This window comes from Euprymna scolopes, chromosome 27 (genome assembly GCF_053919585.1).
Source record: "Euprymna scolopes isolate OS-2025 chromosome 27, ASM5391958v1, whole genome shotgun sequence".
NCBI lineage: Eukaryota > Metazoa > Mollusca > Cephalopoda > Sepiida > Sepiolidae > Euprymna > Euprymna scolopes.
This window is the reverse complement of record NC_136508.1, coordinates 74,044,807-74,070,474: the sequence shown is the minus strand read 5'-3', so window position 1 is coordinate 74,070,474 and position 25,668 is coordinate 74,044,807.

Below are 25,668 nucleotides of genomic sequence, written 5' to 3'. Positions count from 1 at the left end.
ACCTTGATTAATCTATAAAAATTGTTTTCTTCCCAGCTCGTATATATACATACATGTAGTTATATAAATAATGAAGGGGAGGAAAAATAGAAGTGTATATACATATCTTATACGGAAGTTACTAAGATTAGGTTTGAGGGAGGGATGGGTATACTTATATGTATGATTACAATATAGGTGTGAAACAGATATAGACACGTTTTGACTACAATTTTATAGAGAATCCACATATAAGATAGAACTGTAGGATACACACACACACACACCCACACACACACACACACACACACACACACATATATATATATATATATATATATATATACATGACAAATATGGATGAGCCTCTGAAATAATAATATATAGTTACTTATGGTTATAAAACAGTGCATAGAGGGGTAGATACTTAGTATAGGGCAATCATGGATGGAATGAGAGTGACGAAGACGTATATGGGTAGCAGAAAAATAAAAGTCATTAAACCATACCAAGTATAATAATTCACAGCACATAAGAATTTAGGGTATGCAGATGGCATAATAGGTATTACATTATGAATGAAGTCAAGTACAATTTAATTCTTCAGATCAGATTTAGGTTAGAAAGAGGTGTTTCTTATAGTGTTTGCAAATGATAGAGTTTTCTTGTTTTTTATTTAGGGGCTTATTTTTCTCCCAAATTGTTGTAATAAATAGTTTCTCATTAAGGCATAGGTAACAGGGTGAATTTATAGACGAACAGGTGTAGCTCTCTGAAGGATATTCCAATTTATATTGGTGGCAATCTCTGTTCAATGAATTCATTAAAGTATTTAGACAGTGATGTTCAGTCTGTATAGTTTGGATTTTCAAATGAGTATTTTTATCCTGTATACCTTTCCTTGAATGCATTAGTTGCAATGCCAATATAATATTTTTTTTTGTTATCAGGAGTTTCATTAGTAGAAATTATAGCTTAGTGAACTAGTTCGGTAATTAGGCAGATTCATCTAATCGACATTCATACTTTCTTCTACAATTGAATGATTTAGTTACTTTGGGTGTATTTCTATTATTGCAATTTAATATTTTGTTATTATGTTTTTTCCTAACTTATCACTACAACTACAGCTTTATTTGATAGTATTTTTATTATTATTTACAAATTTTGTAAAGCAAATGTGGGTGTAGGTGTGCGTATATGTACGTATGTGTATATATGCATGTGTATGTAAGTGTATGTATGTTGTCAAATGGTTCAGGCTCGCCTGATTAAGTCTCATTGACTGAAACAGATGACAGTTTGTAGCGACTAAATGCAACTGTTTACCCTCGAATAAATAATATATAAAACCATATATATACAAAGATATATATATATATATATATGTATATATATATGTATATATATATATATATATATATATATATATACGTATAATTTATCATCACTATAAACACAACTGATATATCAGGGTTTCAGGAAATTTCTTTACAGATGCTACGTTTCATGAATATAAACATTGAGAATGTTTGATGAGAGAAGACTTTTTCCCCATTTGCAAACAGTTCATATGCTGCATAACATATCATATACAATTAAAATATATTTACTGAAATATTATCTTAAATTTTTAAAAGTAGCTAGCGGGAATCTTTAATTCAAATATATTATATTCATATTAATAAACAAGAAAGGTTAATACAGATTTCTAATACTTACATTCTAAAACTATCATTTGCTAAAATTAAAAAAATAAATAAATCTCAGCAAAATAATCCATGTAGATTGATGAGGAAACTTCAAAAGTAGACTTCAAATGTATTATGTATCTAAATAACACTTAAAGAAGCGTAGTCGTTCATTTGAAATATCTACACATGAAATCAATTTAATACAAAATTTATTAACGACTTTTGTCCATATAAAAAAACGACGTTTATTATACGAGTACAGACATTTACAATAAAAAATAAATAAAAATAAATAAACGCTAACCCATGCTGTATGTTTACCTTTTGTGCTTCTAGTGCATGTGATATATATTAAATATTTTAACAAGAGATGATAAAATGCGCGACTAATGAGCTAATTAAAATATGCATTGCTGATACATCAAAATAAGATCGCATGTTGGGAGAAGGTGTATGTCGTATTCATGACAGCTGGGTTATCGATGCCAAGAGGTGACATTCATTAGTACGCATCTTGGAAACTAGCTTCGTACTTGCTTGCCTAAGTGTGATTGAGTGCCATATTTCAAGTAAGTTGATTCAACAACAATCAGAATATTCGCCCCAAAGCCACTCGACATATACATGCCTCATGGCAAAAGTAATTTTCCACATATCTTGACTGCTATGATTGTATATACATATATATATATATACATATATATATATGAATATGTATGTATATATATATACACATATGTGTCCACACACACACACACATACATATATATATATATATATATATATATATATATATATATACATACATACATACATACGGATGAAATCCATGATATGATTATAATATCGATATAGCATAACAGATAACAGCGTATTAGGCACAATCCAATAGACCTGGAAGTCAGAGTTCATTTCCGGTTCTGTCCGGAACAAAACGTTAAATATCTTTGTCAATAAATATTTCAAAATAAAGGGGGATACTTTCATCATTTTTAATTATTAAAATTCATAAAATAAATGCAATCCTATGATAATGTGTATTTCAATATAATATCATATTTTCATTTTTGAAATCACTATTCACGACATATTTGACTAATATCTAGCTGTAGTTTATATATATATATATATATATATATATATATATATATATATATATATATAACCAGTCATGCAGCCAGGTCATGTCATGTACTACTAGAACAATGTAACCCAGTATTACCTGTATTATAACCCTCACCCTAACCTGTCTTGTGGTCGGGTTACCGGCTACTAAACTGGATTCCTAACCAGATTTGTTCGATGAGGAGGATGACTAATCTCCCAGATGGATTAAAACAATAACTTCCAAAGGTCGGGTGAACCGCATTTGCGCGGGGGGGATAAACACCTGTAAGGAACAATCCATTCCGAATGTTCAGACAGCATTAGCAACATCGGACAGGTTATCCCACCTGAGGCTTTACACATAGCAGGGTCGTATTCTCGTCTTATCTACCTAGGCGCCAATTCTTGATGCCGAAGCATCGTTGAAAGATGTTTTCTTGGGGCAATGAGAGAAAAAAGCTAAGAACATGCTCTGAGAAAAAACCCGCAGTGTTGCTTGGAAGTATGAATTCTCAGATCGGGAATAATTACGCAAATTGATTATAATGCCTCGGAAAGTTTGGAGTAAGAAAAATAAATGAAAATGTCAACACTTCCTTCAGCTCTGCTGCAGAAACCACGTAATCATCACCCATTCGCTATTCCCAGGTAACCCTTTTAATAACGTGTTTCGATGTCATCCAAGGTCATCCTGCTGGCACTAACTTAACTTTGTTATAACCAAAATAAATAAAAAGAGCGAAGTACACAACACAAGAACAACCTACAGTGGAAACTGTGAATCAGATCACAGCATTGTTGTGTCTCCAATGGTGTTTCAGCAAAAACCTTGCCATCAGAGAGATGTTAAAACTCTTAAGATTGATTTTCCTAGACCCATATTCCCTCCAAATGCGATGAGTTCTGCGGAACTCTGTCTGAAAAGTTGAAAACATCGACAGACAGGGTTACCAATCCAAAACAGTATTGGACTACAATAACTCAGTCAACTGTGCTGTTGATGTTTTTAGGGTTACAGGACATGAAAACCCCTAATTGGTTTATGCCTCACTTCCGACCATCCAGACAGTTATCTGCCATAAAATCAGACCAAATCGGAAAAGTAAAGAATACCACAAGAAATGGCTTGCTGAAGCTCAAACGGTAATTATGAAAGTGAATGAATACTGAGACATTCTTTTCTCTGAAACTGAAACAGCCTATGATGCAGAAGATATTCGAAGAATGTACTCTGGAATAAAGCCTGCATTAGGGCGCTAAACGCAATAACGCCGCTCCTTCAGCGTAAGGACGGCGCGACTATCATGGATAATTCTGTGAAATAAGATCGATATATTGAATATTACACTGGCTTGTGTAATGGTTACTTTAACGAGTCTCACCAGGTCATTCAGTCAATCAATCCTTTCCCAAATCTAAATGAACTAGACGAAGAACTAACCATCCAAGAGGTAGCCAAAGACACGATTTATTGTGTGAAAGCTCCAGGAGAAATTATAAGAACAGCGTAAACCACTACACATGGCTTTCATAGGTCTGACAAAAGTATTTGACCTGGTCGACAGAGGAGCTCTATTCATCATCTTTGAGAAAGCAGACTGTCCCCTTTCTTGCTTTCAGTCATCAAAGCACTTCACGAAAACATGCATGGGCGAGTTCAGTATGGAGGAGACTTGTCTGACCGGTTTACAATCAATCGCGAGGTTAAACAGGTATGCGTGCTCGCCCCGACCCTGTTCGGTATGTACTCCCCTTTTTTTTAAAACAAGCATATCGGAACGTCGATAAATCTGTGGGGATTTTCATCCTAACACGTTGCGATGGGAATTTTTTAACCCCTCACGATACAAAAACAAATAACAAGTTCAGGAACTAGTAGTCCGCGAACTCGCTTAACGTTGATTATGCTGCTCTTTGCACATCTTCCGCTGAGGATATTCAATGGCTTCTAGATTCTTTCTCAAACTCATTTAAACATTTCAAACTAACAGCCAAACTTTAAAAAAACACGTCATTTTCTCCAAATCATCAGAGGGTATTAATTTTACAATAGATAGTGCAACCCTGGAGAATGTGGATAAAATTAAAATACCTTGGTGAGACCATCACGAAAAACATTACTCTTAACTCCGAACTTGACCTAGCCTCTGCCACATCTGGGAGGCTCATGCAGCGTGTTTGGAAGAACAAATATCTAATCATCAAGACGCAAGTCCGTGTGTACGAAGCGTGTGTGTTGAGTGTCCTTCACTATGGGGTTAAGATGTGATCTGCATACCGTTCTCAAGAGTCCAGGGTTAGACCCTTCCATACAAGATGTCTTCGATAAATCATTGTAGCGTCATGGGAGGACAGAATGGCAAAGGAAGAGCTCTTAGACGGAGAGGCTAGGGTTAAATTTCCTCGGGGCTTACGTTTATGAGACTCCAGTGCGCATGCCATGTAAACCGAATGTCAATTGGACGCCTATCTCACAATATATTGCATGAAATTTTGAAAGAAGATGCTCGGTCTGTTGCCCGTCCGTGTGTCAAGTTCAAGGATGTGCTAAAGCGAGATCTCAGGGATTTCAGTGTGGAATGTAAACAATGGACAGCTCTATCCCGGGATCGGGATGATTGACGAGCGAAAATTAATGCCGGGAAAGAGAGAGAGAGAGAGAGAGAGAGAGAGAGAGAGAGAGAGAGAGAGAGAGAGAGAGATCAGACGGAAACCCTAAAAAACCTCCAAACACGTCGATTAAAGACTACATAGTTGTTACCTGTATTTCATTGCCGGTCACGACTGACGCTTCAAAAGGGGGAAGAGAGGAGACACACACACACGCACACACACACACACACACACACACACACACACACACACACACATATATATATATATATATAATTCCACGGAAAAGTATTGGACATAGCATTTTTCTCCATAACTCTCATTAGAGTTCAAGATTTTACCTAATATTTGGTCAGTTTTTTCCTATTACCGTTCTAATCTATCTTTCGGGTAGTGATTGAAAAATAAAAGTTTATAAAGTTTATCATCGTTTAGAAATATACTGACCAAATTTTAGGTAAAATCCTGAACCCTAATAAGAGTTATGATGAAAAATGCCATTGTAACTTGTCACATAAATTTACGGGACACTATATATATATATATATATATATATATATATATATATATATATATATATATATATATATATATATATATATATATATATATGGGTGGGTGTGTGTGAGTGATAAATTTCAAACAAGTAAAACATATTTTTATTTTCCGTATATCACGTTGTATATGGCTTTCAAGCGCACTTGGTGCATATTTTTATTTATTCAAATAAGAACAACGTTACTATATGGACTCTCTTTCTTTGATGTTATTCTCGCGTAGACTACGCACTGTTCAAACATTAAAAAACAATCGCTAGCAACAACGCGCGGCTCTTTACAAACATGCTTCTTTCTTCAAAATTTACAATTTCACAAGGAAGAAGAAAAGAAACGACACACTGAAGATGGAGAATACCTCTGAAATATATTTGTGATAAATTTCAAACAAGTAAACTGTGTTTATTTTCCTAATATTACGTTGTATTTTACTTTCAAGCGTTCTTGCCACGTATTTTAATGAATTCATATATATATATATATATACATATACATATATATACACAATATATATATATATATTTTAAATATATATTTATATATATACTTATATATTTATATATATTATATGTATATATATATATAGCTTTATATATATATATATATACACGTAAAAACGTTAAGAAGCATTTAAAAAATAAATGTTTAAATTCAACAATATTTCTCGCTGTTAACGGTAGCCGAATGGATGAGGCATTGCTAATTAAGCTAGGGATATCTTCTGTCACCCGGTTCAAATATATCGACTGATGTTAATCGTGGCACCCTACACTGATTATCCTGATAAACTGTTCTGTTTTATTTTAGGGAGACTATTTTATTGTTCCACCTTGTTTAGAAACTGACTCAAAGCAGTGATAAAAAAAAAACAGTACACAAAAATATTCCAATTATATATCCAACACATTTACATAGGGTAATTTTGATCTTTATTAAAAGAAATGTTGTTCCAACACTAGGTGTTAGTTTTCCTTCCACATGCAACTAAAATTGCACTATAAGATATCACCTACCCCATATCTGGCCAAAATGGTAAACATAAACAAATTATAACATGAAATAATTATGAGTGTCAGTAAATATATATGCATACATATTGATTTCTTTATTTGATTATTTCGCTTTTTTTATGTAAGTTGTACCCAACGTTGTTATGTTGATTCCAATTTCTTTCAAGCTTTGCTTGCGTGATTTGTTTTAAAGTGCAAATCGAACAACAGCAGTACATCTTCATGTATCACATTACTTACACGCATGTGCATGATCCATGCATTTGTTAATTTGTTCTGCTTTACTCTAATAACTTGGAATCTACGATTGTTACATGATAAGGGCTGTCCCCTTTTCATGTAAGTAAAAAAATAGGGAATTAGTTAAATGTAAATATGAAATAGGATAGTCAAGGGTTCGAACTTGCGAAGCTAGACTTGGAATTGAGAATTCCAATCATAAGTTAAATAAATGCAGTATGATATTGAAAATAAGGAATGTGGAATTGCCATTGCTTAGCTCACACAAAATAGTTAGATATCTATTTATTGAAAAGGGAATGTAATTATGAATTTCGTTTTTTTTATAAAAATGAAAATTAAAATAAGGAATTTAAAAGTGGACAATCGAAAATTTTATTTGTTACGTTACGAAAATTAGGTTAGAAGGTCGACTTTGTAAGAAACACGTGAATAACAATGCATGCTTAAACATGGAGGCATGCCATGCAATGTGTCTGAGAGGCACGTGGGTCATGCACCGACGTTATGAGTTATGAAGTTAGTTAGATAAGTCAGAATCAGAATCCGTCAGTTAGAAGGAGTTAGTTCAGGCAGATCAGAGGAGTAGAGAGGCTCAGACCAACTCTCGGGTAGAGTCAAGGCTCCTTCTGGAAGCGGGAGGGTTTAGAAATAACCATGTAACAACTTTGAATCCCTGAAATACAGAATCATTTCCGACCGGTCGAAGAATAAATGATCATCATCTTTTTTATAACAGCCATCTTTCTGTGTTCATCATTAGAACGAGAAAGTTAACGTGTTTATATTATATGTACAACTGTCAAAACGTAAATGTCAAACGCACTCTCGGTCTATCTCTCAAGATATTCAAAAATAACACCCATTATATAACATGATCAGTCAATTATTACCTTCTTGTTTATTATCACGCATGGTTTTGCTTGTGTGTGAGAGGTTTTTTTACATGGACATCACCGCTTACCAAGGTCTTGAGGCCGCTGGAGGATAAGGGTTAAAAAGTGTACAGTAGAAATTTGACAATATAGTAATCGTTAGTAATGGAAATTTGGTGAATTTGTTAACTTGTATGGAACGGCTCATCAAAAACTTGTTTACATTAGACTTTAAGACAACCATATTGTAATCAGCTTGAAAGCAGGAAAATGAAGACATTCCATAGGACTGTAGTTCTAATAAAGACACTTTGCTAATGGAATCTACGTTTAGGTTTAGGTACAGATAAAGTTTATCATGTATACTTCTATATAGCATATAATTTTTGTTTTTATTTTCATTTAACGGAACTCTCTCATCTTCATATGTATAGGCGGTATTCGTGTTTAAATTAAACGTTAGCGACACATTTTGCTCTTGGTTTGTTTAATTAAGCAAGTGTTCTATATTGTTTCGTAAGTATTTATATGTACTTTCCTTGGAAAGGTATGCCTATCCTAGCTATTGTAATCACATTGTAATAACGGTATTCTTTTAATCAGAACGATTACCTGATAGGGATTAATCGCTCACATTTTAGCTGTGTCCTTGTGCCTTACGCACTATTTTATCATGCAGTCTAAAAATAATTGATTTTATTTTGCTGTTTTAGATTTCGCAGTTCTATTTATTTCATAAAGTGTTGCTTTCTAGTAATACTTTCAAATGATCAAGAGAGTCTAATATAATTACCATCTCACTTTCAGCACGTCTTTTTATATAAGTTATGTTGATATTATCTTTCAATCCAATGCATTGTGTATAGATATTAATATCCATGCTTGCATTTCTGAAGCTTACGTAATTGAGTTGTTGCCTCGACTAAGCACGACATAAGCTATAATGTATACAGTAATTAATTATGTTATTGTTTTTATTGTGTACATTTTCTTAAACGGTCATCAGTCGAATGCATATATCTCTTAAAATAATTGACACATTTGAATTTATGCAGTACTTACAGGATTGTGTTGACGTTCTCCTACATACCGCGCCTGCTATTTTGAAATGTGTAAGATTTCCCGCATAAATTAATTAATCTTTGTTGTGTGTATATCTCACTACGTTTGTCTTTTTCCGTATCTATGTATGTAATTCTGATACATAAAGTTTGTGTGCATATAAAAAAGCGATAAGGTTCCCCATATATTTTTGCTGGTATCTTGATGCTATAGGCTCAATTGTTCCCGCCACCTGTCTATGAGCTGTAACGAATATCTAAGACGAAAACACAACGCCGATTTCTTGGCACGTATTACTTTATTTTGTCTACGGATGAACTGGGTGAAAGACATTTGATTGTAGGCTGAAGCTATTTGCATTTCTTTTTCCAACGCATTTTCTCCGCCAATCTTGACCGCGTCTGAAATCGAAACCTGGCTGAATTTGCATGCGCGAGAAAAGACATCATCCCTTCTTTCTTTTATGCTTTCTCTTTTTCTTTCTTTTCATGTATATTTTCACACACACCGAATGACCTAATTCATATGCCAAAGCTGACCCAAGCTACAACGCTTGACATTTGTCAACCTTAATCATGAAGTCTTTTTGAAACAACCAACACTCACAGCAAAATCACAATTTTAAACACACCGGCGTAACATGAAATAGCTTACATATCAAATGGTAACTAATCTCGTAGTGACGCAATGTAACATTTCTTAACCTGATGTCTTATGCGCACTAGTATCTGAGCGGGATTATGGATCATATTTGTCAGGCGTCATAAAATACTTCCAATTTTGCAATTTCTTGTATTGTAATAGATATGAATATATAGTAATTAAAAGAAAGACTACATATTAAAAACAATAATTTTTACTAATGAATGAGCTAAGTTATAATCATTTCTAATTCACAGCCTTCTGTAAGTTGAAAATTCAAAGAATTCAATCATCCCACGAACGATTACGATAATTCGGTCGAATTATTTCTGACTTATACTCAATCATGATAGAAAAAAAAAATTACGAATTCGACATAGATTTTCCGGATGTCAACAAGATCCACCGAAGTTAGTAGGTGAATTCTGAATAACAAGAGAAAAGTTGTATGAAAAATCCCGTAAAATGCATATTATTATTATTATTATTATTATTATTATTATTATTATTATTATTATTATTGGTGGTGGTGGTTGTAGTGGTTGTATTATTAATTTTATTATTATTATTATTATTATTATTATTATTATTATTATTATTATTATTATTATTGGCTCACATAGAGCTTTCACACAAGTCAACAAACGATAAGCTTGGAGACCTGTGGTGGTGTTCTCTGGAATCTGAGTGACAACAAGTTTCCCCAGACGTCCAGCTCTCTCCACCTCCATCGATAACATTTGCAAATAAATTTGCGTCATCGCAACAGCCTCATACCATTGATTTCTCGCTGGTAGTGACTATTGGTTTATACTGGGATTTGAGTGGCACTAAGCCCCCCCCCACGCTCCCAGTTCTCTTTGCGCCTGTCCAGCGGAGGTCAGGCCAGCGCTCTCTCCTCGGCCTTTCCATCCTCCTTGACACTTCTCGGCTCTTTGGTATCACTTTTCTATTGGGGGGCGGTGATGAAACAATGGGGGGAATGCATGATGGTGTAGAACTTGTTGATATGCAGCTTCGGCATTCTTCATTCACTGTAACGCTTCTTTGTTATGTTGTCTTGTGTTATTCTCCACATTCTAGGGTTTTCCTTAATATTTCAGCCGTTTTCTTTATCGTTAGGAGTTGTATTTTTGCAGTTATTCCTTTGATTCCAATTGCTGCCATTCTTTTTTCGAAGTTTTTCGGAATTGTTCCTAGTGCTCATACTATTATCGGTACTATTTTTATTTTCTTCAACATCTAAATCCGTTTTAACTCTCTGGCTAGCTCTGTGTATTTGCTTCGTTGCTCCTTTTCTTTAATAATCACCCTCTGGTCGGCTGGGACAGCAAAGTCTACGATTTGACAGATTTGTTAATTATTACGCCATCTGGTCTTCTTGCTTGGATGAGCTACCCGTCTGTATGCCCATGTCCCATAGAATTTTATGGTTCTCGTTTTCGAGTGCTGTTGCGGGTTTATGCTTGTACCATTTGTCTGTACGCTCAAAATGCAGCCGTTATTATTATTATTATTAGTAGTATTATTAAATTTTTATTACTATTTATTATTATTATTATTATTATTATTATTATTATTATTATTATTATTATTATTAAAAGTTTGGTTATTATTATTATTATTATTATTATTATTATTTTTTTTTTTTTTTTTATTATTATTTCATTTAAAAAGGTGATGCGTTTCATCCTCCATATACTTTTTTTCTGACATTGACAGTTCTTTTTAATCAACGAATTTCATGCTGGAAACATGTCAACAAGTAATTAGCGTCAAACCATTTATTTTTTTATGCGTCACATGACTAAATTCTTTTAACATTTAGAATTTCCTTTCATAAAGATTTTGCATAACATTCAACACAGTTTTAAGAATTTCTTTGGAATTTTCAGAAAATTGAATTTCATTTCATTTATTCGTTTCATTGAATTCGTTTATTTAACGATGCCTATTGTTTCTCTCACTCCAGAAAGTTTCTTTTCTGGAAAGCTGGTCTGAGGATGTCTTTGTGATTCTCAGATGTCCCTTTTCCGTTTCTAAGCTTTTTAGCAATAATTATTTTAGTAGTGTTCTTTTTATATTCCTTAAAAGAACTGATGTTTCTTTTATCTAAAACGAATCTCATTTTAGGCATTCGCGACAGTGTTAAAAAGATGTGATTATAAATATTCGCAAGTAGTTTTTCGAACCATGAACAGAATAAAAGATAACATTTTAGCAGCAGTAGAATATACCACAATTTAAAAAAGGCGTGCTATATTTCTGCATTTTTCAGATAAACGTTAATTAATCTTTTATTCTGATTCTTGAGTCTACTGTTCGTATTTCCGGTGTCATTTTACAATGCCTATGTTGATTAAAGATGTGCCCTATTTCAGGTGTAACTTGTTAAACGTGGAAATATTCTTTCGAACTCATATATACATATGTCGAACTTCTTCCAACCGGATCTTAAAGTATGATAATTGTATTCCGTTTGACGAATTCTCTTTCGCTTTTCGGATTACCATAAAAAAGAGTCGTCATACACGCAGGAATGTTATCCCCGATCAGTTTTTTTTTATTTTCCATATTTTCTACATTTTTTCACATTACCTCTCACGTTTTTTTAACGGACATGAACAGTTTGCAATTAATGACTATCACAAATTTTAATTATATCTAATGTAAAATCGGCAAATTCAAGCCCAGCTATATCTATAATCTTTTCTTTCCTCTGATAAGAAGAATAGTACAAATGATATTTTTTGAAATTTGCGGAATAAGAACTTTGAAATTTGTTCAACTTTAAATTGTACCTTACAGTTTTAGTTTCTTATCTTTATATATATATATATATATATATACTAGCAATCGGTGCCCGGCGTTGCCCAGGTGTTTTGAGGTTAATGCTGAGAAAAAAAAAACGGTCAATTTTTTAAACTTTGACCCCTATTATGACTTCTTAACATTTATTGTTTAGGGATCAAGTAAAGGTAATAAGTTAGATCCATGTCCAAGAAATCTATATCTAAAATATCACGTGTTTAGACCCAAAATTGTAGGAGGAGTTTGGTAGAGTTCTCAAAGGTCAAATCGTTTGATAGCGAGGCCAAATTTCGCGAATTTGGCCTTTTTTTTAAAGCAGTTTGGCCTTCAAAATTTATGTTTGGCCTTTTTCTTCACCGATGAAATCTGGGGACGCAACGGAAATTTTCGGCTAAAAAATGTTGTTACTATGCACATCTATGTATTGAAATACAATTTGTGGCAAAATTTCAGGAAAAACTAATGGATGGTTCTCTCGCAATAGTCCGGACAATTCGCTAAATTATCTCGTCAAAACCTTAAATCTCGAATTTTTTGTGCATTTTTTTTCGGGGGGGGGGGGTAATTTGGCATAATAGTGTCCATTTAATAGTATTATCTTGAAAAAATAAAAAAAAAGGAAAATTACCAAAAAAAAAACAAACAAGAACAACAAAAGTGTGCCGTATTTTTAAAAGTTTTATTGCGTTGTTTTTATTTGCTTTTTTTTATTTCATCGGTGAAGAAAAAGGCCAAACAGAAATTTGAAGGCCAAACTGCTGTAAAAAAAGGCCAAATTCGCGAAATTTGGCCTCGCTATAAAAAAAAAAAATGGGGAAATCCCCCTACTTGAACTTTCTGTTTAATTAATAATGACTCGCTTGTAGCGTTGATTTTTTTCTTTTTTCGCTATAAAAAAATAACTACTTGATGAAATTACGTGATTTTTTCTGTAGGAAAACTTTATCCCATGACGAGTACGTACAATATATATATATTTTTTTAAATATTTCCATTTTTTAATGTCAATGGAAAACTGCACAAGTACCCAAACCCGAAATGTAAAGACCACGAGTGAAGGCGGTTTTTTTTTTTTTTTTTTTGGTTTAGTTTCATAATGGCGGCCGTGATGTCGGAGGTTCGATTGTTAGATTGTAAGTTTCGTATTTTTTTAATTTGTAAATCGCAACTTAGGAAAAAATTAAACCCTTCCAAGATGGACAATAAATCAAGCCATAATATTTTATGGTAAAGGTAAGAGCCTACGAACCATAGTTTTTTAGGAGATGTGATTATTGGATTAACCAATCAGAAATCGTCTGTGGCACACACATCTCTGTTTTTATAGAGATATAGATATATATATATATATATGTGTGTGTGTGTGTGGGTATATATATATATATATATATATATATATATATATATATATATTTATATATATATATATTTGTGGGGTACAAAATTTTATTATGGCTATGTAAAGACTAAATTTGAAACTGTTCGAAAACATTCTTTATTTTAGATTGTGAAATTAAAAAATAAAAATGACTGGGTCAGCTGACCGGTTTGTAAGCTCGCTCAGTGTAGCTAAAATCGAGCTTAATTACGTTTCAAAAAGAAAATTGGGGAACAATAAATCAGAGATGAAAGAGTAAGCGAAAACAAGTAAGGGGGATTAATTATTAAATAGAAATTATATAAAGTCCGAGGAGATTCTCATTTTGTTTGAAAAAAATGTCTCAGAGTCTTAATATATATAGGTTCTATAATTTTGAGATGGTAAAGAGAGTGCGACTTACTAAGGATGTAAAAAAAGTCCACACATAAATTCGGTGCGCAAATACGATTATTTAAAAAAGTGCTCACCTATAGATGAGCCATGGGTATTGCTCAAACGTCCGAAGGTAGGTAGTTTCCATTTCGAATGTTGGATGAAAGATGTTGTTTTACCCTATTATCTAATCTTTGAGACTTCGCCCAACGTAACGCACATCGCAGCTACATTTCAATAAATACATAATAAAATTGTTATGGGGGGCGGACGTTTTTACAAATTGAAGACAAAATGGGTTTTCAAGAAAAAAACAACACGGGTATTTGATGCAAAGTAACATTGTTGTACGACAGAAGAAATTCGCTTGGCAAATCTTTCACTAATATTACCTAGCCAAGGTAGGCGTAGGTAGATAGGACATTTGTCTGCTTAATTTTATTGGAATTAGAAATTTTGTTTCTAATTGTAGATTCCAAGATTTGCAAAGGAAAACCATTATTACAAAGAGTATTGGTAATAAACTTGAATTCATGATTTAATTTGGTCTCTGACATATAATACCAGCTCTATGAATAAGGGTGTTGATTATGCTATATTTCTGTTTGGTGCGGCAAAAAGAGTTACAACGTGTGTAAAGACCAGTGAGCGTAGGTACGGTAGATGGAAGTCAAGAAAACGGAAGGTGTTTAACAAACCAGTACATCTAGAAAATGAAGTGAAGAATTACTTTCCTTCTCTATAGTAAATTGAAGAAATGGGTTAATATTATGAAGGGATGCAAAAAACAGTATCCCCCTTCCGTTTCATTATTGAACAGATAAAAAGTGTCGTCAACATAACGATTATAAATATCTGGTTTTTAAAAGCCAGATAAACGACCTTTTTCGTGGAAACCTACGAAAATATTTGCCAGAGCAGGTCCCAGGGGAGAACCCATAGAAACACCATCTGTCTGCCTCTACATAATCTTATTTAACCTGAATTCGACCGACATGGTGGCGAATTCCCTAAGTCTCAGAAAAATATTCTCAGGAATAGAGGGATTTGAAAGCTGACTGCGAAAACGGGCATTGCCACATATATCAATAGCCTCTGAGAGTTAATCGCAGGTAAAAAGGCTTTCAATATCAAAATTACATATACACTTGCCAGTCTGAGTGTAATTCTGCATGAATTTAGCAAAAGAAAAGGAATCTTTAATGCAGAAAGAACTATAGTGTTCCAACACTGGTTTAAAAAAATTAGTAAGTCATTTCATGTTGGGCGGAACCTATCATAGATAGTGTAGGTCTTAAAAGAACCCCACTCTTAAGGGTTTTAGGTGAACCATAGAAACGGGGACATAGTGAACCAGTCGATCCGGTCAAATCAGAAATGGAGGAAGAAAGAGCTCCACTCTTAACCCATTTGACCCGACGTCTTTGGAATCTAGATTCAATAGATACATTAGAGTCATGTGTCTCTACCGACCTAGCTGTACGAATTAGATGTGTCATTGAGGATTGTCATCCATTTATTGACACAATCCTGGTGCTCAAGTATAAAAATACACGAACTTTTGTCCGGTTTAGTGATAGTAGGGGATTTATTCTGGCGTCGTGTTTTGATAGCACGGAAATGTTCATTTCGCCATTTATATTCACTAAACGAGACAGGTATACTTGCATATGAATGAGTAATATCATTAAATTTCGCCTTAAGTTCACTATATATATATATATATATATATATATATATATATATATATATATATATATATATATATATATAGGAGAAAAGGGAAATGTATAGTGATTGAAAAATAAAATTATGGAAATAAAGGAAGAAAAAATCAAAACGAGTTAATTGACATGGTTCGCGCTCACTCATAAAAATTGGAATCGAGAGATTTACCTTTTAGTAATTTGTTTCCTTAACAATATATATATATATATATATATATATATATATATATATATATATATATATATATATATATATATATATATATATATATATAGGAAATAAAAATTACAATTAAATTTATCAAAATGATCCAAGATGGTAAAACTAAAGTATTTACTTCCTTTCTTGCTTTTTCTTGAATTTGCAGATACAGGGCATCCTCACACCTTACATAATTTTTATTTTTTATTTTATATTTTATATTTTATTTTTTTATTTATTGTTTATTTATTATTTATTTTCTATTCATTTACGGGATTTCCTTGGATTTTACTTGTGCAAATGACAATTGAATTAACTTTCTTGCAGTTATATATTTGGATTTTACCGTCACTGGATTATTTATCTTCCACTAGACTATCCATTCACATGTAATCACATTATTCTTCACCATATTCCCCCTGCTTCACTTTTTGTTATCAATTAAGATCTTTGACTTACTTGTTCTTTCATCAAATACTTTTGCATGCAAAATCCGATCCCGCATTTTGCTAATTCCTTCCCTCTGATGAAAAGGAAAGTATTTCTTCGAAAGTCCGCGGATTAAGACTATCAACTTATCTAGTGTTTCCTTTTCAGATTAAATATGTTTTTAACTCTTTTTCAAAGTGTGTTTTAACATGTTTTATTACCTGTTTTCCCGTATATATATATATATATATATATATATATATATATATATATATATTTATATACTGTTTTCCTTAATATATATATATATATGTACTAGCATATTATATATACATACACACAAGCATTTTTTAGTAATTTGTTTCCCTTAATAATAATATATATATATATATATATATATATATATATATATATATATACTGTTTTCCTTAATATATATATATATATATATATATATATATATATATATATATATATACTAGCATTGGTGCCCGGCGTTGCCCGGGTGTTTAGAGGTGTATGCTGAGAAAAAAGGTCAATCTTTTAAAATTTGACCCCTATTATGGCCCCTAACAATGTATTGTTTGGTGCTCAAATCGAGTCATTAACTTGTATTCATGTCCAAGGAACATATATCTAAAATTTCCTGTGTGTAGACCCCAAATGTTCGCAGGAGTTTGGTAGAGTTCTCAAAGGTACAATCGTAAAACTTTGACCTCTTTAGCAACCAAATTTCTTGCCTAAAACCAATCACATAGATTTCCCAACTCTCAGTACCTAGTATAATAAATTTCGAGTCTGTAGACTAAAAGTTAACAGAGTTATTGCAAAGAAAAATGTACACAGACACACAGACAAGTTCATTTATATATATATATATATATATATATATATATATATATATATATATATATATATATATATATATATATATATATATATACTAGCATTTCATTTCAGCCCGGCGTTGCCCGCGTATTTGGCGCTGTATGTTGTAACAAAGGAAAAAACAGCGGTCAATATTTTATAATTTGTCCCCTATTATGACCCATTAAAATGTATTGTTTGGGGATTAAATCGAGTTATTAAGTTAGAGCCATGTCGAAGGAACGTATATCTAAAATTTCAAGTGTTTAGACCAAAAATTATCGGAGGAGTTTGGTAGAGTACTCAAAAGTCAAATCGTTGCACTTTGACCTTTTTGTCGCTAAATTTCTGGCCGAAATCCGGTGACATCGATTTTCCCGAGTCTCAGTACTGTGTATATCAAATTTCGAGCCTATAGACTTAAAATTGACAGAGTTATTGCGTATGGAAATATATAAACACAGACATACAACCACAGACAGACAGACACTTTCACTTTTACATATATAATCTGTTGGTGCAAAAATAAAGTCGTTTTGTGTCCTTTTTCATGTAAACAATTATTTCTTGCAGCAATCTTATATATATATATATATATGTATATATATATATATATATATATATATATATATATATATATATGTATATATATATATATATATATATATAGGGACAACAATAAAGATTTTAGAGGACTTAGAAAAATACAGTTACAAATTGTGTTTTTTCAATTCAATCTTCAGTGTGAGCGACGAAAACTAACATTGCAAATTACATAAGACCCCCATGCTATCTTCTTTGAAGACATGATAGCATATTATACCTGTGAATACAACAAAATTATCGCATTAAAATTCCTCGATATTCCGAGTTTAGCACAATGATTCATGAATTTGGCAGAAATATTCCCGACATTGACAGAAACATTCCTGCCGTCGCCAAGATACACCTGAAGAATGTTTGATATTACGTCGACCGAAAGATTGTGCTTATTTCCAGAGTCCGACACAACATACCGTAAGAAGGCCGGATGTTATATAAATGAAAATTGCAGGTAAGTTTGAAAAATAGCCATAAGAAAAAAATATTAGGTTGAAATTTTAAATTTTGATTTCAAATTATGTATTAAAATTAAGTTTTTGTTGTCATAATGTTACTTCATATCTCATTTTAAATATCGTTTTTTGGTATATTTAATTGTTAAAATGACAATCGTATTGGAACACTTTTGTCTTCTTTTCAGAAAGTTGTATACAAGATGGAAAAACCAAGTTCAGACAATTTTGTCAGTTTAGTTTAAGTTAGTCAGAAAAACTGCTAAAACAGCTCACAATGTAAACGAAACGTATTGCAGAGGAGCCACTACTGATAGAATAGCAAAATGGCGGTTTAAGAAATAGCATGGCGGCGACCGAACTCTTGAAGATTATGAGGGCAGTTGTCCGCTATAAGTTGTAAATAATTACTAATTGAAAGCCTCAGTCGACGACAATTCACGCACAGCCTTTCATAAACTTGCTTTTGAATTAGACGTACCGTATACGACGATTTCCAACATTATCAGCGGAACCTAAAAGAAAAAAAAGACTTGATAACTGGGTGCCTCACGAATTATATAAAAAACGCTATTATAAATTGGCATCTTCCTTTCTATTATGCAACAAAGAAAGTTTAATGACCAGGTTGTGACTTGTAATGAAATAGGGTACTGTACAACAACCAGGGACGCCAGGCTCAGTGTTTAGATGTCGACGAAGCTCTGCAAATGTTTACGAAAGAAGAGTTGCAACAACAGAAGGTCTTCCTGACAGTTTGGTAGTATGTGGTCAGTCTGATTACAGTGTTCTGAATGCAGGCGAAAGCATTTCCGCGGTAAAATACTGTCAACAAATTAATGAAAGTATCCAAAAAGACGACAAAAATACTCAGCATGAATAAAAAAAGAAGCTCAATTTTCTTCCATGACAAAGTCCCACCGCATGATGCTAAACCGACCCTGCAGTAGTTGAACGATTTAAGCGACGATATCTTCCTCATTCCATATATCCCACTAACAGACTACCACATTATGAAGCATCTCAACATTTTTCTGCAACCAGAACGCAAGATTTTTACGGTATTGGGGTAAATATATATTTTTGAGCTGACAAAAATGTGTTGATTCGTAGGGCACTTACTTTGATCAATAAATTTTATTTTAGTCTGAATATTTTAATTTTGAATTTAAAATTTTAAAGTGGAAGAACGTTTTGTCAATTTTATATATCGAAAAATGTTATCCATACATATCTATCTATCCATCCCTCTATCTGTCTATCTATCTATCTGTCTATCTATCTATCTATCTATATATACATGTATATATATATGTATATATAATTACTTACTGTTATAATAATTAAATGTCTAACGACACCAGTGTTTAATCCTTTAAGGAATGATTAGTGAAGATGGGCACGATTAACACCAGTCGATTGATTCGAACCCGGCAACAGAACCCATGTCAGGCTAAATTAGCAAGGGCCTAATCCATTATATGATAATCCGCGCATAAGAGCTAAATTGACCGACGTTTTATTTCATATATATATATATTTATATATATATATATATATATATATATATATATATATATATATATATATATATATATATATATAACTACACTCATATGGTGCACTCATAAGCCACGCTCGCTTCATGTATTAAGAAAAACAGTTGTAAAAGCTTAATTGATTTAGTTTTGGCAATATTCAGTTGCACGGAAAAGGTTTCTATTAGGATAAAAAAAAGCTTTGATTTCGGTGAAAATTTAAAAATAGAGTCTTCCTTCGAAGATTTTAAACTTCGTACGCTTATAATATAGACACCACCAAACATTTTAAAATAAAATATTTTAAGCATTGACCCATGTATTTATATAATCATAAAACTCGGATTACTTTGTTTGGGTGTTTAAACCTCTTATCCGGTTTCAGATTTCCGGTTTAAAACATGTCGTCTATTTATCTATTCAGTGCCGGCCTGTCGTAAGTCTAATTATAAAGGCCACTATTGATATTAATAAGATCAACAATATTGTTTGTGATAACTTACTTTAGCGTGTTCTCTTTCCAAATAAATGTAATTTAATCCTGTTGCTTAAATATAAATATACAATATATAATCATAATCATTTTTATAGCCATATTTACTGCTTTTTGAACGTTCAACTTTATAATGCCGATTTATTTTCAGGGCTTACTGGAAAATCGTTTATCTCCAAGAAAGAGGAAACCAGAAACCTGCTTTTAGTGGTGCTTTAAGTAAGGGATTCTTAATTGTTTTTGTGTGGTTTCTATAGTGCTCTGGAGGTTTCATGAAATTCATTTTTTCCAGTCATCAATTGAAAAATGTTTTTCTAAATAAAATAAACACAGTATAGGATCAAATCACTTTTTTATCTTGAACATTGTACGTCTCATTTTTAAGAGCCAACGGGTATATATATATATATATGTATATATATATATATATATATATATATATATATATATATATATATATATATATCACTTTGTCGTAATTCCACTAACTTTGCCCGATAGTTATTATATTTTGCACCGGATGTCGATGCAGGGATTTTCTTGTAAGAGACTTAGTGATATGCCACTTCTATAACCTGAGCGTATTTTAGCTATAGTTGAGACGAGCATATATATATATATATATATATATATATATATATATATATATATATATATATATATATATATAATATTACATCCGTAGGTTAGTTTAAATTAGTCGGAAAACTGCTGAAACAGCTCACGATGTAAACCTCAATTTCCTGAAATCAATTTCGTGTGGGGGTGTTTCAGAATTGAAGCCTCATGAGTGTTTTTTACGGTTTTGCTATTTTTCTGACGATTTTCATTTGATTTATTTATTGTCGATGTGTTTTTTACGGTTTCGAGAATCTTTTGTTGATAGTATAAGATTGATATTTATCGTGATTAGTGAAGAAGAAAACAATATGGCGGATGAACGAAAAAGCTGGGGTTGAAGTCATAGAATCAGATAAAATATAGATGGCTGTTTTGGAGGAGACATAAATGAGAAATTCTCTTAAAAATCTCAGTGTGCGTTAATAATGAAATTGTAAAAGTAATTGTAACAATGAAGTGAAAGATATGAACAATAATATAAAACAAATTAGGAAGGTATATTTTTAATAACATAATTCCTATTTATTTCAAGTAAATTAGAGTAATACTAAAAAACACGCTTAATATATTCACAATGTTTTAGTAAAAAAAAAAAAATAATAAAATGAAATTGGAAATGTACTATATTCACCCATTCTACTTATTACTTTATTCCTTAATGAAAAAATATAAAAAACACAGACGGGAGCCTCTAAAATTCATCCCCATACGATTGCTTTTGCTCCCGTCACTTTATTTTTACATTTAATTATTAAGAGAAAACAAATTAGTAAAAAATAACCCCAAGATTTCAATTTTGATGAGTGAGAGCGAAGCATGTCAATTGGCACGTTTTGATTCCTCCCTATTTTATTTTTTAGTCCCTGTCCATTTGCTTTTTCTCCTCGGTCTTCTTTTTTAATAACAAAAAATGAATTCCGAAGGAATACGTCTTCCCTTCATGATTGCCTTGATATATATATATATATATATATATATATATATATATATATATATATATATATATATATATATATATATATTGCAAATAAAATCCGATCCCGCATTTTCAGAAAATCCTTCCCTCTGATGAGAAGGACAGTATTTCTTCGAAACTCCGCGGATTAAGGACAATCCATGAATTTAGTGTTTCCTTTTTAAAATTAAATATGTTTAACTCTTTTTCAAAGTGTTTTTAACATGTTTTCTTAACAAGTTGTTCTCATATATATATATATATATATATATATATATATATATATATATATATATATATATATATATATATACTTGCATGGGTCGCCAGCGTTGCCCGTGTATTGGGAGGTGTATATTGAGCAAAAAAAAAAAAAAAAGCGGTCAATTTTTTTAAACGTTGACCCCTATTATGACCCCTTAAAATCTATTGTTTTGTGCTGAACTCAAGTTATTAAGTTAGATCCATGTCCAACGAACCTATATCTAAAATTTAAAGTGTGTAGACCCAAAATCCTCGGAGGAGTTTGGTAGAGTTCTCAAAGGTCAAATCGTTGAACTTTTACACCTTAATCGCCACATTTCTGACCAAAAACCGATCACATCGATTTTTCCAGTACCTTATATATAAAATTTTGAGTCTGTAGACTAAACATTGTCAGAGTTGTTGCGTAGAGAAATGTACACAGACACACACACACACTTTCACTTTTATAGATATATAGATATATGAGAACAAGTAGTTAATACATCCTGTTAAAAACACTTTGAAAACGTGCTAAACACATATTTAATTTTAAAAAGAAAACACTAAATAAATGGATAGTCCTTAATCCGCGGAGTTTCAAGAAAATAATTTCCTTATATATATATATATATATATATATATATATATATATATATATATATATATATATATATATAAATAAATAAAAATACGGACACATACACATAGACACACGCGTGTGTGTGTGTATATATATATATATATATATATATATATATATATATATATGCACTGATTATTTCGAAGGATTATACAATCGCATCTGTACATATTAAAATAATTATTCAAAATTATATATCTATGTGTATGCCTTTCTATATCTGTCTCTCTCTCTCATATATATATATATATATATATATATATATATATTTACATATATATAGGGAGTGTCTGTTTATATTTGTATGTATAGCAATCTTTCTCAATCATTTACGCTATCTTCGCTTTTTCTAGTTCCACATCTCTATATATTTAATGGCCTTAAATTTAGAATTAACGCTCCAATTCTAAAACGATGATCTATTTTGCGTACTAAATATACCATTTACCACTCCGAAAAAGCTTTGCATGAGTCAGGTAAAAAGAAGATCGTTTTCATCATTACTCACTTTAAAATGGTGCATCAATCAAAGTGAATATCTTACAATTTTCTCAAATGACTCCATTTAAACAAAAAATATAATGCGTCTATTCCGCCATGTAATATTAATAATATAATAATATTTGATTGCATCACAATTTTGGTTTTTGTGCTTCGGTATTTTAATTCATTTATGACTAGCCTTGGTGCTCGGCGTTACACGGTGTTTGGAGGTGTGCGTTAACAAACAAACAAAAAAAAAGAAAGAAAAAAGTGATAGTAGGCATGCAAGCTCGATCTCGTGCCGCGAAGGAGACAAATAATTTGAAAAGTTAAAACGTTGCGTCTTTGACGTTTCAGCCATTGCTAAAGCAGATACGGGGAGGCTTAAATTAAGGCTAGTAACTCTAAAATAGATGAATTCGAGAATATTGGCGGAGAAGGCGACACCTTCCCGTAGAAAAGTGTCCACTTGAGAATGAAGAATTGATGTTTTTAGCCAATTTTTCGATACTTGTCGCCCAGGACTTAGCTCTTCAAAACGATGACTATCTCTTAAAAATCCCTCGTTTCTGTCGAAAATTAAAGGCATCCATATATACATAAATACATAATGCACACACATGCATACATACATATATACATACATTTAAACAGACAGGTGAGATATATATATATATATATATATATATATATATATATATATATATATATATATATATATATTATAGACTAGCAATGCTTGGAAGTGTGTGTTGAGCAAAAATATGTGAAAGTAGACAGGCAGGCTCGAACCCGTACCACGAAAGGAAAAAGTACATGAAAAAACTGACGTTATTGCTGTTGCGTCCATCGCCGAACCGGAAGTTACAAGAAACCTTCTCAATCACGAATAGCTAAAATACGTTACCTTAAAGTACTAAAAGCTAGTAAATCGAAAGGAAGAGATGAATTTCGAAAATATCGGCGATAAACCCCCCCCTCCCTGTAGAAAGTTCCCAGTAGAGGGTAAAAGAATTAGTGTTTTTAGCCAATTATTCGTCGACTATGTGGAATATTAAGGCGGACATACATACATACATACATACATACATACAGACATACATACATACATACACACATACATTTAAACAGATAGATAAATTTATATTATAGACTAGTCTGGGTGCCCGGCGTTGCCCGAGTGTTTAGAAGTGTGTGTTGAGCAGAAAATATGGTAATAGCTAGGCAGGCTGGAACCTGTAGGCGAAGGAGAGAAAAAGACGTGAAAAATGGTGATGTATTTGCGGTTACGCCCATCGCAAATATGAAATTTCAAAAATTTATATGAGGCGATTCAATCGAAAAGAGGGGCTGGCTTTCGAAAATATCGGCGAAAAAACGACAACTCCCTGTAGAGAAGTGCTCAATTGAGGATGAAGAATAAATGTGTTTAGTCAATTTTCTGATATTTGTCGTCCGACAGGTTGCGCTATAAAACGATACTGATCTCGTGAAGATCCATCGCCTCTGTTGAAAGGGTTTGCGAGATATACAAACATACATACATGCATTTAAACAGAGGTGAAATTTATATTATAGACTAGCCTGGGTGGCCAGCGTTTCCCAGGTGTTTGCAGGTGTGTCTTGAGCAAAAAAAAAAAAAAAAAAAGAATCGAAAGAAATAACCATGTTTAGATGTTAAAACATTTTTTGTAACAATGGGAAAAACAAAAAAAAACTGCGAACGTGATTGAAAATAAAGAATACGCGAACAAAAATGCTTCTTTTTAAATGTTAAAACTTCTCTTCACAGAATCTGACTGAAAAACTAAAACAAAAACAAAATACAAATGTCCTATATGTCGGTGTTAACGTGAGACTTTAAGTCACAATAAATTCTCTACGATCGCGTGAGCGATGTAACGTCGTTTTTATTCTATTCAAACCAATTCAAAAAAAACAAAACAAAAAAAAACGTTTTTTTTGTGCATGTGTGTTTGGTTAAATTGTCATTAAGGAACAATATTTTTGCCACCCTGACACATCCCGCACGTCAATTTCAATAGGAAATAATTGACTGTTTTTTTTTC